Source organism: Strigops habroptila, chromosome 5 (genome assembly GCF_004027225.2).
Source record: "Strigops habroptila isolate Jane chromosome 5, bStrHab1.2.pri, whole genome shotgun sequence".
NCBI classification, from domain to species: domain Eukaryota; kingdom Metazoa; phylum Chordata; class Aves; order Psittaciformes; family Psittacidae; genus Strigops; species Strigops habroptila.
The window spans coordinates 65,369,725-65,385,633 of NC_044281.2; the positions used below are offsets into that span (position 1 = coordinate 65,369,725).

At 37.3% G+C, this 15,909-nt stretch overlaps 1 protein-coding gene across 4 annotated transcripts in view; it reads right to left on the minus strand.

Annotated features, from left to right (window-relative positions):
• EXOC6 (exocyst complex component 6) overlaps positions 1-15,909 on the minus strand; it is a 91,061-nt gene that overhangs the window by 9,314 nt on the left and 65,838 nt on the right. The gene's annotated exons all lie outside the window — the stretch shown is intronic.

The following is a 15,909-nucleotide window of genomic DNA, read 5'->3' on the forward strand; positions in this document are numbered from 1 at the left end:
CAGAAAGGACTGTTATGCCATTAACGCTCTTTTTATTTTTTTATACCTAAGCCTTACAGAATAAAGGCCTTTCTGAGTAAGGGATAACAAAAGGGTCAAAAGGTCACAAACATTCTTTTAAGTAGGCAAAAATCGGGAAGTTTAGATTCATTGAAAAGTGCAAATCGGAAATTTTTTCCATCTTGCAACATTCCAGCACACTCAGCTTTTTCTAATTTCACTTCTAGCAAATTCATTAATCTACCTAATTGTGCATTTTTACTTTTAAATAAGAAAATGCTAAAATCTTCATTTTAGGGAATAGCAAGATCTCCAATCTTCTCAGCTAATCAGTAATCTAAACAGATTTAGACATTACCATTAAAATCCTCATGAGGAACAGTGCGAAAATACATGCAATTTTTTATTGAAGTGGCTTGACAGAACAGTCTCTCACTTACAATTTTCACCTATAATTTACACAGCATGTGGTTTGCACTGTGTACACCAAAATATTCTATATTTTCCTTTGTTTTGCTTTTGCTTTGATCAGAGATGGAAACAATCTCCCTTTAATAGTATAAAAGCCACCTGCTGGGCATCGCAGACTACAGCTAATTGGTAAATTCTTTGAAATTTTGATATAATGGATTTTGACCTCTTTAATTAAAAAAATCCCAAAGCTTAGAATACTGGTGAACTCTTCTGGGAAATGAACAGTGCCAAGCATATACAGCTGCAAGCTACACCCGATCTTTTCTTAGGAAATAGTACAGAAGTAACATTTCAATTTTTCCCTTGAGGATGTGTGGCTTTTTACCTAGAAAAAAGGCCCCATGAATGTTGTTAGCTATGTATCAGTTAAGTAATTAAGATAAAAGAACAGCAAATATATTAATATTTCAATTATTGCCATTTTTATTGGTGTTTTTGAGCAAAAAATCTCCAAAGATGGAAGGGATTTTTTAATTTTAAACACAGTGTGTTCAACACTTACGTGAGTAAACTTATATAAGCCACTCACAAATCTTCCACTCTTCAACATTTCTCACCCCAAGGAGCGCACACTGTACCTATACAGCACACCTTATATTCAGAAGAACAAATGGGTTTGATGACCGAAAAGGAGCCTGTCAACCAGAATCGTTGTTTCATAATTTCTGACATACTGTTAACCTTTCAATGGAGCTATGATTTCATCAGTTTGTGAAATTTGAGGCAGCTCTGTTTTCCTTTTGCTAAAGCACTTATTTATACTCTGCCCAATATAACGGGGCCATGGTCCACAACTGAGACTCTTAGGTGCTGCAGTAACACAGCTACATGACAACGATGCTTTCTTTTTACCCACTTTCTTTTTAGTCCCTGCTTACGCTTCATGCACAAGTGCACATGAATATACATTGCACAGGTATACACTTACTTCCAAAGAATTAACACCACCCCCCCCCCCGCATAAACGTGAAGGTAACACCCCCATGAGTTCACCAAACGTTGCATTGTCTCCCTATTTATTAAAGCATGCATGCCATGAAAGCACTTACTAGATTGGAACTAAAACATGAAGGACCAGAATCAGAACTGGACAAAGACAAGTCTTGTTCACTCTAAACATTTCCTGGTCCCAAAGGAACAGCCATATTTAAAATATAGGTATGTAAGTCCAACTTACAAGGGGGAAAAAATGAAGTCATTTGCTCTGACTGTAGAATAACACCGTACCAATCACATGCAATTATCACTTAATCAGTAGGTGTTTGTTACTGCTGACAAATATCTTGTTAGCCTGGTTAGCAAGTCTGCCTGCCACTTGCCAAAATATTTTGTTTTATTTACTCCTGGTGATTTATTTTGTGAATGTGGTGAATTTTAAAATCCCCCCTACTGATCACATAACTGGAATAACACACATTGATCTGGTATTTCAAAGTGTAAATTGATCTCTTGATCTGTGAATGTCTCCCTATAGTTTATGCTACCCTATTTCTGTATTGGTATAACAAATGCATTTTCAAAGTGATGTTATGGGGACTTAACTATGCAATTCCCATTAGTGTCAATGGGGGTCGCAGGCTAAATTCCTAGGCAATGCTTTGAAAACTGAGCCCTGGATTTTCAAAGGAAGGATAGTTTGTGTTAGAAAGGCAGTGTCTTTCAGTTTTTAAGCCACTGCATTAAAACATGCTTCTTTTTTTTTATTTTTTTTTTTTTTAAGCACTATACATTTAGAAATTGTGCCTAAATTGGGGACGTTTACATCTTCACAGGAATGAAACAGTTTTATATGTAGATGCTCCCATCTGTTTCAAATTTATATTTGATATTTGACCATATTTGTCACTATCTTGAACACTGGGATACAATCTTTAACACATTCATAAAAGTACAATGTATAAACTCAAAGGTTATGACAGCTGAACCTTTTGTTGTTATGTTAAGAAAAAACAGAAGTTATTTGTATTCAAATAAATTCTTTATAAATTAATTCTTCCAAAGGGCAGAATTCTTTCCTAAAATCTGGACCTTGAGGTGCACTCTGAGAGATGCCAGGTCTTGTTATATTCTTGAGCAAGCCCAAATCCATTTTTTATTATTATTCTCTGGCACTTCAAATAAATTTAGGCCTGTCTACAGACTAAAACGCTTGCTGTCGAAGTCACATGAACAAGCTTGTTGCTGTTACCATAACCAGAAAACCACTCCCAACATATGATTTTTACAAATACTATTAAAAATCTAAGCAGCCCAAGATGTAACATCTAAGAAAGCCACTGAAAAATAGTCACTGAAGTAAAGGTAAATAGCTAGGCCCTGTGCAATACACAATATAGCAACAAGTATTACCTCTTCAAAGAAGATTTGTTTAATTACAGTGCAAATGTTTACTATGAAGTGTGTTGCTCTTCATCATTAAAGAATAAGCTGGACTAGTAGCAAAAGAACTGTCTTTTGAGTCTAGGAACAGGGAAGAGTTTGAAAAGCTGGAGCCTGGCAGACAGTCAGGCTCCAGAGGGCACGGGCTCAGGCCAAATTGCTCCTGTCAAGCCCGTTAGCCTGTACACAAAGTCCCTTTAGACAAAGCATAAAACTATGTCAGTGGTAAAACTTGTGTGGATTAAAAATTGTGTATTATGCAATGGCCATGTCATTCACCTTTTTTTTCTGGTTTTGAGTTTCTGATGCAGAGGCGTACATGCTCAAACGGCATGCAGGGGTGACAAGTGGAGCCCCCCAAAACAGGGCATCTGACTGTAACCTGAACAAGACTTTGAAAATACAACTTTCAGATGTTAAGATTATAAAGCATTTAATATAGCACAGTTAAATTTGACATTTTCATTTGGCTTCTGTTTTTATTTTGTTTTGTTTTTACAAACAAGTTTGCCAGTAGTCCTTAAGCATTGACATTTACCCAAACCATTATTAACCTAAGAGGCAATTTTTACAGTTTAATTTATTTGAACTTAAATTCTCTATAAGCAGGTCTTTCAGCTGCATGAGAGTTATAACAGGCTTGCTTTAAACTGTTTGTTCATCTGTGAAATAATGCTATAACTAGAACTTGATGTGTCACAGTATCTTAAAACAAGTTTCTTGGAGTTCAGAACTGTATCATTTGTCTCAATCCTTTCTGTAAAAATCCATTTGAGGTGTTTCACAAAAAAGATATATTCAAAATTTTCAAAATCTAATGTTAAAATTAGATTTTAGCCACCTTCTCTGGTTTAGAAACTGTCCCTGTATACATGCATATCTAATCTATAAAGTCAGGCTGCTGTATCCTAGAATTAAGCATCTGTAGTGGTCTGCCCAAGCATAATTGCAACTCTAAGTTTAAATTTCTGTCTAATTACTTCTAGGATTGAAGGAAGGAGTTTTAGTTATATGGCCCTGGAATACAAATGTAAATCGATGCCTATGGGAAGATATGCAAACATGGCACAGCTCCACAGCATCAACCTTGTGCTCACAGAGGAGGCAAAAGACTTCACCTCTTTGTGTGAAGCTGTAGCTCACAGAACTGACCCGGGAGCTGCCAACCTGGCCACTGGGAACTAGAAATTCAGTGGTAGAACAGGATATTTCCTTCTTCTAGCTTTCCAGTCATCTCTTGTCATATTCTTACTTAAACTAAACACCGGAGGAAATTACATCTAAGAAAAATACTGAAACTACATTGTTACAGAGATTGAGGCTTCCAATCTAACAGGAGGATTCACATCAGGTCTGTAAGGTTTTTAAGTGTCTCTTGAATCTGCAGCATTTGGTTTCCACATAGGTCCATGATCTCTAGTGTGCACTATGAAACATATCATCTCCACTGAGGTAACCTAGGGTTCTACAGGTAGGGGAAAACAATTTGATTCAACACAGCAGTCTAAATGCTTTTTAATCTATGACTGGTTTGTTTGGTTTAGGTTTAAGATTTGAGTGGTTCTCAAAAAGCTGCAGATCTAAAATATAAAAATCAGCATATCAGTGCTCCAGGTTCTTCTCTTAGGTGGCCATCAAAGGCATTTTATGTACAAGGCACCTCTCTGAAAAGCCTCTGCTGGAAGCAGATACAAACATAGCAACTGCTCAATGAAGTTTCTTAGCTGATCTTGGGTGGCAAGTTAGAATACATGGAAAGCCACTGAAATCAAAGACGTACTAGGCCAGAAGCCAGTGTAATTTTGTTTGCATCCAGAAACAAAAATCCAATGCAATCCATAAGGCACAGACACTTACAGATGTGCTCATCATCAGTTTACTGTAAACAGTATTTCTTCCAAAGTAGTGCATTCAGTGTATGGCTGCATAACCACCCTTCATAGCAGATGAAGTTACATCCCTTAGGGAAAGCTATACTAGATCCGGGAACCAATGGACAAGGAATTCCACAATCAGTAGCTCAGGAATGTAAATATAGACAAGTTAAAAGCAAAGCCAAAAATCACCAGACAAAAGTTTCGTATTCTTTCCCAGACAACATTCACTTTTTTCTTCAGCTACTATAAGACGTTTACTTCCACATTTATTCTATCAAATGACTCTAAAAACATTTTATCAAATACTTCAGCCCATAAAAAAATCCTTAGGCTTGTTCTTGTTTTTCTTGTCTAGATAATTTGGTTTAACAGAGGCTTCTGAGCCCATTAAGTTGCAGTAACAAGAAACCCATATAACTCAGAATTCGTTTTTTGTTGGCTTTTTGCAAAACATCTTTCTTCTCCTGCTGCTACGTTTGCAGACATATTAAGGAAAACCCTTTCTCCTTAATGTCATTTCTAAGAAACATGTCTTCAAGAAATTATTCTCCTTAGAAGTTGATCTTTTTCCTTTAGAATATGCCTCTTCTCCTTACTTCTCTAGTGACAATATTTTCTGAAAATGTTTTATCTGAAAAATAATTTGTTACAGTTGCTCTGCAAAACAGAATAATTCCAAACTATGTAATATGTCATTTGTAATATCTACTCTTCAAGTTTTAGCTCCAGCAGATCCCAATATATGTCAAACTTCTGCTGAGTAACGATACACAATTCAGCCTCTAATGCCTCTTGCAATTTGAAAACCTCTTCCTCTGATTTTACTTGCCACTTTGAAATGTTATCCCTTTCTGGTGAGTAATCCTGTGCTAGATTCTTTTGCTTCTTAAACGAACATTATTCTCACCCTTTATTGACTGACCACATCTATTATCACATGTAAGCAGTGTTAATCCTCTAGTAATTAACACCCTTATTAAAGTAATTTTAACTCAAAGAAGTTTAAATCGCATTATTGGTTTTATTTAATTAAGCTACAGGGACTGTTTTACACTGTCATTTGAGTTTTCAGCTTCTGCCTTTCCAATCTACCAGTTACACAGGTTCCCCTCATCCCCCCAGCTACCTGTGTATTTCTGTCTAGGAATTCAGTATTTTTCTGTTCTGCTGTGAACTTCTAAAACTATCCTCTATGTCTACGGATACAAGACTTAGTCACTATGATGAACATATTACCATTCCCAAAGCTAACATTTGGATGTGCATTTCAATGATATTATCAAATCTATCCTTCCACAGGGCTCAATGTCTTGTTAGTACTTAAAATGAAAGAGACAGTTTTAATGTCCTTCTCATACTTCCTAAGCAAGGGCAAAGATTTTTATTTAAACTTTAGACTGGCAAAAAGAAAGGAGAATCTGAATGCACTGAGTTGTCCCACTTACAAAGGCTGGCTCAGCACTTTTTCTGTTACTTTTAAAAGATAAGTCAGGTTTTAAAATTGCATTTTTGTGTGTGTGTCTACTACTGCATATTCCTTTCTATGGGAAAATACCTGATAGCCAAAGTTCTCTTCCAGATCTCAGGTAAGCTACTCAACTGACATGTTTGACACAGGGTCAAAAGATGAAAACTGTCTTCTGGTTTAACTGCATCATGTTACACTGTGCACTTTGGAAGAATATGGGCTAATTGTGTGTCCTCCTGGAACGATTTCCTGGAGGCATACCATGGAAACCGGGAAAGCTTATGCTCTCCTGGGAATAAGGCAATCCAATAGTTTCATGGACTTCATACACCATTAACTGTCCTTTCTTTCCTTTGGGTAAAAACATCTCTTCAAATTTCTACTGTTTAAAAAAGGAGTGTTCTTAATTGGTCTTAGCATAAACCATGGAAAATTATAAATGTAGAAACAGAAGGATAAGAGCAATGAAGTACATTTATAGATAGGAATTGACATTTTTTTTCTTTATCTGTCCTTCGTCCCATATCTTTAAGTTTTTCTTTTTTCCCCATAATCTACTTTTTCCATCTACTCATCTTTTTACTTTTTTTTTCAACATTTCTTTGCATTTCTATTCTTATTAATTCTTTCTTTTACCACCACCACTCTTTCTATGATTGAAGGGTCTTCTAAGTTGCACTGCTCCTTTGTTACTAATGCTCTAGGGAAAGTCTTCTCCAAGAGTTTTCCTTTAGGTTCTAAAACATAACGTATATGTGAATCTTCTATGTAAACTTCATTTGTTATTTCAATATTCTTTTAAGCAGTGCAACTTGTAAGATGACAAATTGCTCCAAACCTGACGTACCCATACATATTAGCATGGTATAAGCCAGTATAATATAAAACTGTGCCTAAGAACACACTGGTTCAGTCATATTGCTTATTGTACGACTAGTTCACTTCATTCAGAAAACAATTATTTACATAACAGTATGAAATACAATTATTTCTTTTGCCAGCTGTTAGTATCTTGATACTAACAGAAAGAAAATTTGAAGGTTTCATCTCCCAGATTTCACTGACTGACCTGAAGCAATCAGATAGTCTGAACAATAGTTTTTATTTGTATTTCTGCAGTGCTAAAACACTCAGCTGAAGATCAGTGTCACATTATGGTACATATTGTACAAACACTTTTGAAGATATGTTCTTTTTTTCTAAGACACTATGATCCAAATGGATAAATATTGATTAACCACATTTCACTCACTCAAGTCCTTACTATACTATGTCTACACAATTCCTTCTTTATGTTGTTATTGTTCTGAAGCACAGAACAATTCCTGTTTTCTTGTTGAAATGATTCCTTTGATTTTACTGGATTTTACAATTGTTCTGTAGTGACTTCCAAAAAAGAGATAGACTAACTTTCTTTCTTTTTCACAGAAGAAACAAGCAAAAGATAAAAAATGGGATATTCTGCCTGCTGCCTATCATTGACAGATAATTTAGAGAAGGAATGGTATCTACGTATCTTGACTGATACAACTGAAAAAATACTGAAGGCAAATATGGAGGGTTAAGGGGTTAGAAGTGTTGCCTGATTCATACTGCATATCAGTGATGCTACCAGCTTAGCTAAGGCTAGAGGATGTCAGCAATTTTGGGGCAGAAATTATTGAATATACTAATGCAGCTACAAGTCCCATGGCTCCCTGATGGGAGACTAGGACTCCTAGATGTTAAGAGAATACAAATAACAAATAACTTGAAGGAAAACAATAATTTTCTTCCTTGTATTGTTCAATAGGAACCACATAGCACCCACAGGATTCAGAGGAAGTCATGTGGAGCTGGGGGCTCCAAAACTGAACTCCATCCATCAGCTCAGGGCTACAGAAGGGCCCAGATACAATGGTAGAAATCCTGCAGCAACTGGCTGCCAGCAGGAAAACAACGGCTCGATAGAATGTATTTGCAAACTTCAGGAAAGTCAGGCACCCAAATCTTCCCTCCTTGCATTTACATCATTTCTGACATGACAAAGATAAAGGTGAGGATCAGATGGAGAGCAAAACTGCTAGCAGAAGAAAACTATTGAGAAATTTCATACCACTGAGTAACTTCCACTGAATGGGATGTATATCAGTGACCCAGAGAAATCATGAGTAGGAGTTTGCAAATACAGTAGGCACATGGATCAACTTTTTCTGATTCAAGCAAGAGATCTGTTAATTGAGAAATTATCTGCAAGTGAACCTTCTGAAACTTTTCTACCAACAGGTCCTTCAGCAAAAGAATAAAACCTTCACCAGATAAAGCTTATTTAGTGCCTTCTCTCATAACATCCTTGGAAACGATTGCTTCATAAATAGTCTCCCGGATACATAGCATGCCAATTACTGAAGAAATCTAGTGTCTAGCCCAAGAGAACTAAAGCTTTTGGGTTCTGGCATTATGGACAGGGTATAACCGGGATAGGCACTTCAGCTACCAAGTATACAATTTTAGTGCCATTTAGGTCATGATCTTACAGGAATTTCCTCTGTAACTATGGGATGAGCTTTCTTGAACAGAAAGGCTTTCCAGAGATATGAAGTTTCCATTGTAACAATAGGTCAACATGTTTTGAATTAATTGATTAAGTATTTCTAAACCTTGTCTTGTGAAAGTACTGATGACTAAGAAGAGCTGAAAGCTGATTAAATGTTACAGTTGGTAGTATTCAGATAGGGACTCAGATATGTTCATCTAAATAGTCTTGACAGTAAATTTTGCTTACTTTTATTTTTGGGTTTAGGTTTGGTTTTTTGGGGGTTTTTTGGTTTTTGCAGTACCTGCTTTGATCAACTTCCTCAGTGAAACTTTTAGTAATTTCTATGATTGTAGCATCTAGAAGCTAGAATTCCCCTGCACTGCTCTTAAGAAGTCAAATGTTTCACCTGCACATGACAAATGAGATCAATAAATACCATTTCCCATATCAATTCAAAAAATTATAAATTCACCTAACAACCACAAAAAAACCCCTCTTGTTCAAATAAGGCTTATGTTCTTATGCAAAGCTGTTATCTGCAGGTCTCTAAGACAAACTGAGCCAGTGTTTCCTGAGTTCTGTAATTTCCTAAATATGCAGTATAGATTTCTTGTCAGCTCATCTAATTCTTGCATGTACCTGGTTCAGTAAGTAACCAAGGGAATTTTATCCCTTAAATGAACTAGCTTAAAGAAAAGAGAAGAAAATTATTTCCTTATTTTTGATAACTTCCACGGTTTAGGTACCTACAGCATTCCTTGCTGTCAATTAGGAAATGACATTCAGTTTAAGCATTATACCTTTCACCACACAGTCGTTTGTCCACAACCTACTATACTTTCCTCTGGAGAAATTGGTACAATTTATTGCCATAGACGGAGTAGTGTGTCTTGTAGCTAAATGGCTTTATGTATATAGTTTTAGTTAAGTAAGGTATTGATGGGGCTACTGAAGGGAAGTAACAGCATTTGTAGACCGAGTTCTTCAAACCTGTTTTCAGGTATGCTCCCTTATTGTCAGTAAGTGAATATCTAGAGGAAAAACGTAGTACGCTATCAGCATGTTATTTACACTTCTCTACTGAAAAAGGGGCACTCAGATGTTGAACTGGATACAATCCGTTTTACACTGAATTTGATGAATGATTCAATGTCCCAAAGAACACACATATACCTAATAGCTGGCACATGTGCTCTTAGTTCCTGGCAGTAACAGGGTAGGAATACCTACTGCCAGGAAATGATTGACTTGCCATCCTGCTTTGATTCTGCAAATCCTTATTAAGATAGTGTATCCAAAGCCATGCTTGTTTTTGACCCCCCACTGATAATTTCTGTGAATTTGTTTCCAAAGCTTCCTAATTCTTACCAGCTGGCAGGTATAAATCCCATCCCAGTAATGAGCTGGCTTGTTTCTGTGTACAGAGCACTGATTGAGATCTTCCTCACAAATATCCATACACACAACTTGTGATCTGTGCCTACTAAGATTACCTATGGTCTTCACAGAATCTAGTTGAAAAGGAGAAATCAAAAGTAAAAGATTCCACTGGGGAATATAAGCACTTAGAAACAAATTGTCACGTTTGTGTGAAGAATTCTCATCTACTTGTAAGAACATAATGCTCTGAAACGAGTAATATGTGGTGTGTCCCCTGTGAGCCAGATAACACACATTTAGCATGCAGTCATACTCCAATAACTTTGCCATTTTGCACACAGGTATGCATATGCATGTTAACCCTGCATGATGCAAATATATGAGATATTGAGCATTGAGGTGTCCCTGTTCTGCTCACAGTGTACCTCAAGCCCTCCTTCGGCTTTAGAGCAGAGCCAATTTATGGAGAAGAGAAAGGCTATCAAGAGCATTGCCTTCCTCCCCCAGCAAAGTGAGGATCTATGGTCTGAAATCCAGAGGGGTGCAACTCTTGTTTTGCTGCTGTCTGAAATCTGAGCTCCTTTTCTTTAGCTGAATAAGCAGCATTGCACTGCAAACTAGAGAAGCACAAATCCCATTACATAGCACCCTGAGGCTGGGCTTCATGTTACAGATGTAACATGCCCCTCTGCTTGTTCAGAGAAGCTGGGGAGTGCATGGAGAGGGGAAAGGGATCAGTAAGCATTGTGAAAGAGCCTCTGTGAAGATGAAAGTCTCAACAACCATTTCCCTCAGGAAGCAAAAGATGAAATATTCTATACTACTTGCTAATTAAAAATTCAAACTGTTGCCTTATGAAAGAGAGGCTTACTTTTATCTTGAAGCTCTGACGTTTTTAAGACTTACTCCTAAACAAACTGTTAGGGATTTTTCCATCTTGGAAAATCCTCGTATTTTTTCAGTCTAAGAGTCTTCTCTGGAGTAGAGGCCAGGGGTGCGTGTACCTTACTAATTTCAAAGCCTAGGCACTGTGGGGGCTGGCAGCCTGTGAAGGAAGCCGCAGCACGCCTTTAAAGCTTTACACCTCCAAGAGTAATGGTGGATAAGTTTGGCAACAGCCTGCAACTTATTCTCTGAGGTCTGTTGAAGGGCTCAAGAGCATTCTCCACAGGGAACACAGGTGGTGAGAGCTTCAGCATGCTGCACATTGAGGGAATCAGAGACAAGCCAGAGCTGAAATGCAGTTATTACCACAGGAAATGAATTCAAATTAAACACTACAAACAAAACAGTGGGGAAGACTGCCTTTAGTGGTAGACAATCCCATGGCTGGGACTGAAGTTCAGTGATCTGTTACACAGTTCCTACCTACAATGAGTTACTTCTGAGTTTATCAGGACAGTATCAACTCTCAGTGATGAAAGAGAAGCAAAGAAGAAAGAGGAGGACTATATTAACTACTAGTAAGAATTTTCTCCTTCAAATAAACTAACATCTGTTGTATGCAGCACTAGAGTTCAGATGGTTAGCAATAATTCTTACCAATAATACACCAGAAAAATGTATTACAAAGTAAATGGACAAGCAACCCAAGAAACTATCGGTGTAATCTTGATTATGCTTTGGAATCAGAAGAAAATGTATTATACTCTTAAAAATCAGGTATCAATATTTGGAAGGAATAAATATTGTGTATTACCAGTAACTTGAGCTCATAGGAGTGCTTATCTACATGCTTATTTACACACATCATAAGCAAAAATGTATCTTCTAATGTTTCCAAGGTACATTATTCTGTATATTAATCACATTGATCACATTATGACTTTATGTCTAATTTATCCCTAATGTTAGCAAAATGTTAACAGAAACCACTGAAATCTCTAGGAATTTTCTCCCATACTTACTCAGAATTTAGGGACCTTGTCATTCACAACCCTTGGTCTCCCAAACTGGGGCACACTATTATCAGCCTGTAAGCTCTGTATTACAACGTGGGCGGAGATACTGCTATGGTGGTTGCTTAACTCGGGGGTTACCAACAGCATATGATTATGTTCAATTGAGACAGCTGCGCCTGTGGCTGGACCAACACTGACAGCAACTGGAGGATATTAACAACATGTACTTAAGTGCAAAAAAACACAGCTGAGACACAGTTCTCCTCACCCCTGGTAAAATAAGGAAATTCCACAATCATCAAGCTAGCTGAGATCAGACAGTAGAGGAAGACGACCTGTTTGAATCTGAAGTAGTGTTCATGGCGGAGAGAAACATTAGAAAAAAGTTGTGAAGTCGAAAGTGAAAAAAAGTCGAGCTACATTTGCAGCTTAGGTTATAACTCTGCAGACAATTATTTCATTTCAAGAAAAGGCATTTGTTACCACTCATTTGGTTTAAGTGTTCGGTACATTCAAGAAACTGCCTCACATTCCAGAACCGTAACCCTATTATTCAGGCAGTAAAGATCAGATCACAACCAGGACAAAACTAATTCATGTTGTAGGCTGAGCCTCCTCAGAGACAAATTTTAGTAGGACAAACTAAGATCTGTTTATTTTTGAAGGTTAATTCCAATTAACCTAGGATCTGAATTGGTAGAAAAATCCCCAAAGTTTATTCCACCTCACTTTGGACCACTGCACGATTTACCCAGGCTCCCTATATAGACAGTAGCAAATTATCCTCAGAGCGTGATGCAAGTTGTAGGAGAGCTGGATCATCTTCACAAGATGGCAGAGACCAGTCTCTTTAGAGCAGAACATGCCACTTTGATAATCACCTTGCTGAGGTGGCCTGCCCCACAGTGACTTTAAGTGGGGTGAAAGGGTGCACGTATATATAACCTCAGATCGTACACTAAGACAAGTGGCATGACGCATGACACAATTATTGCAGCTGTACAGAACCGTGAATCTATTCCAATTTTCTTTGCAGCTGCTTGTTGCTTTAGAAGATCCTAAACTATTTGGAGCTGCAAGTTTCTAGATGATCAAGGCCATGTGATTCTCTATCAGTATACACTGTGTGTGGTTAGCCAACCACACCAAGTCACCTCTGGAAGATGCTGAGATACTATGCTTATGGGAATAGCACAAAAATCTTTATTGGCTAGGGTTTCTAGAGATTACTAAGATCTTTAAGGAGCATGTTAAGTATGACCAGAGCTTAAGAGGGGATAGTATAAGGAGAAAAAGGTGGCTTGTTAAAGGGGACATTGGTAAGTGCCTGCCCCTTCGTGATTCCTGGACTCTTAAAGCTTCCTACTACTAACTGCTGTTCTATTTTTAGAAGCAACTCTTTCTCTTGCCAACTGTTTCTCTTTCTGTTTGCTCTTCTATGCCTGTGGAAGGAAGAAGGAAAGAAGTGGGCTTGCTGGGGACAAAATGCTGTCCATACATTGTCTTCAGAGAAAGACAGGATCAGGAACTGTTAGGACGAAAATACCTATGGCAATACTTTTCAAAGCTGCTCCTCCCCCCATGGTAATCATCCAAGTGTAGCTCTTCCCTCTCTGTTTTCCAAGCTGGCTCCTTGTAAGTGACTTTACTTCTTTAGTAAAATGTGCTACAAAATTCTACTACCCAATCCTCATTAATCTTACACATTGCCCTAGTACAACAGAGAGTAAGCTGTTGTTGAGATAACTGGCTTCCATTAGCAACCATGTGATTGGCAGGACGATAAAGTCTTTTCCCTTGCAGGTCAGCTGCTTTTTAAGAAGAGGGCAATCCTGCTGATCCATCTTTTAGCTACAGTCTCTCACTGAGTCCCAAATCTCCTGCCTTTTAGCTTTGATACGGTTCAAGCTTTCCCCCTTGTATCAGCCCCTACCTGTCATCAGCTCCTCTGTACCAAACAGCCAATATCAGGAGTTTGACCTCAGGGCACAGTCCGGGTGGGCAGGTAAAACCTGACCACTGGACCTACTTCCTTATCTTTCATATCCTGCAATTCATGAAGAAGTATCAAATTCAAACTAAAAAACAGAAGCATGACCTTTTATAAGAACTTTCTGAAAAAGGCTCTGTTGCCTTTCTAAGTATTCTTGAAAAGAACTGTCATCCACCCTATTAAGATAGAAATGTATCACAAATAAGAAAAAGAGGGAAAACACTGCAAATACTTACTAAATTGTAATTGTTTTTAATGTGTGCTTGCAATACCTCTTGGTGAGGCATGCAAAAATATAGTAAAAACCAAAACAAATGTACTAGAATTATTCTATATCTACAAGCTCCAATTGCAACCCAATAATGACAGTTGCCCAGACTTGTGTTGTTTATAAAGTATCTGAAATTGATTAGATTCCTACAGCATACAGAGCATCCTCTATAAAGTGTTACTTGCATCAAGAAAATTCTAAATAGAAGTTGCTAACATAAACTGAAAGCTATCATAAGCAACATAATCCCTATTTATGTGACATGCTTGATAGTTGGTGCTTAAAACATAAAAAAAAAATCTTATTTATTTCCTGTAGCAAGTATATACACACCCTGCCCTCCTGCATAGCTGGAAATCACATTTTTCCTTGAAGCAAACATAGGCTGTGCAAGGATTTATACCACTTACGTGGATGACAGAAATAGTGCCAAAATCTCTCAACATTCTTTCCCTTCAACTAAACTGACTTAGTACAAATTGGAAGGTGTTTAGTCATTTCTAACATTGATAATAAAAGAACAATAAAAAAGAATCCGAAAGAGGAAGGCTGCTAGTCAAGGCAAGATTTGCGGTATTTGAAGTCTGGCAGAGTACATCTTTACATACTGAATTTTGGAACTTCTAACAAACATCACATGAACAAATCCTATGGCCACAATCCTATATCCTCCTCACATAGTCCATGCTTATCCCATTGTAGATACTGTTCATCATTATATTACTGTGAGAATATAGCAGACAACTCTACCTTTTAACGTTTTCATTTAAAAAGACACTTTGATGAAGTCCTATCTGACTATTCAGACAAACTGGAATACTTTTGCCTCAGGAATTTTCCCTTCTGAAATGCCTTTTCATAATCTTGCTGTGAAAAACCTACTAAGTTATTGAAAGCAAAAATATTCTTATTATATAGGTAATTTGGTATGGAATTATCTCTATATTTCTCTTCTGATGACTTTGACAGGCTCATAATGGTGCTGAAAAATATCACTAACATCTGCAGTTAATGATTCATTTCGCTATTTAAATGACACTTATACTTGCAACTTTGTGAGACAATAAATCCTTTCTAAAAGCTTATTTCAAATATGAAAGGTTTTGAAAATGAATTTTTATGGGTGGACATAGTGTCAGAATTTAGAGAGCAGGGCATAGAAATAACTGTGAAATTAAGATAAGTAGATTTTAGTCTGGAAAAACCTTCCTTTTGGTAAGAACTTTGGTGGAAAAGTGCTTCCAGTATTAAAGAATTTAAAATTAAACTTGATATAAAGATCAGCCAGCTGAAATAAAGCTGTTTTCTAATAGCTTAGAAGAATTCTGTGTAACAAATTAAGGAAAGGAAATGCTAAATAATACCATGCCTGATTTTGCTCTCCAGGGAGTAGTTTTGTAGACAGGAGAAATTGCTCAGAGTGGAATCAGGCCAGCACACACCAGGGTAACATGTACACTCATGCAAAAAAGGCCTCACAGATATTTACAAAATTGTCAAGGCCAAAATTCAATCTTATATCCATGTAACAGTACCACCAGTAGCACAGTGCCCCCTAACAACACACTGGAGAAAGAGTTCTATGCTAAATTACAAGGAATAGTGCCACTAACACTTCAAATAACCGCTTTTCAAAACTAATTACACG